This window comes from Aptenodytes forsteri, unplaced genomic scaffold (genome assembly GCF_000699145.1).
Source record: "Aptenodytes forsteri isolate BGI_AS27 unplaced genomic scaffold, ASM69914v1 Scaffold15, whole genome shotgun sequence".
Classification (NCBI taxonomy): domain Eukaryota; kingdom Metazoa; phylum Chordata; class Aves; order Sphenisciformes; family Spheniscidae; genus Aptenodytes; species Aptenodytes forsteri.
In genome coordinates, this window is record NW_008795129.1 from 2740822 (window position 1) to 2741722 (window position 901).

Sequence of the window (901 nt, forward strand, 5' to 3'; positions counted from 1 at the left end):
GGGACCTGCAAACGCCTCGGCGCTTGCCTCGCTGCAGGGGAAAAGCTGCTGGAGTGACTCAAGGGGGGACATGTTAAACGCCGCTTTGTGGTTTCGGGGGGTGGGGGGAGTACGGTCCGGGCGAAGAAACAGCTTTGTTCGGAGTTGGGTTTCTGTGAGGGGCTCCTTGGCCTCCCCGCGGCAGTCGGCAATTTCTTAAGAGGCATTTAAATAAAACCGAAAGAGAAATGTGAGTGACAGCTGTGGGACGAACGACTTGTGCTGAAACGTGCCTAGAGATTTGAAGAAGCGTGGTGTATTTTATTCATACGGTGCTACCCATAATGAGAGAAGCACAAATAATATAGTAATTAGCAGAGAATTAAATTGATTCAGGTGTGGGTTAAACACAGCCCACTGGGAGGGGGTATTGGGCCAGAACGTGTGCTTGAGGCACTGAATGTGTTTTCAGAGAGCTGCCTCCAGAAACACAGGACATTTTGGGGGAGCAGGAAGCATTCCTCATGCCAGCTGGAACCTATTGGGTGCGTATGAACCTCATGAGGTTTAACAAGGCCAAGTGCAGGGTCCTGCACCTGGGTTGGGGCAGCCCCCAGTATCAATACAGGCTGGGGGATGAAGGGATGGAGAGCAGCCCTGCCGAGAAGGACTTGGGGGTACTGGTGGGTGAAAAGCTGGACATGAGCCAGCAATGTGCGCTCGCAGCCCCGAAGGCCAATCGTATCCTGGGCTGCATCCAAAGCAGCGTGGCCAGCAGGTCGAGGGAGGGGATTCTGCCCCTCTCCTCTGCGCTGGTGAGACCCCACCTGGAGGACTGCGTCCAGCTCTGGAGCCCTCAGCATAAGAAAGACACGGACCTGTTGGAGCGGGTCCAGAAGAGGGCCAGGAAAATGATCAGGGG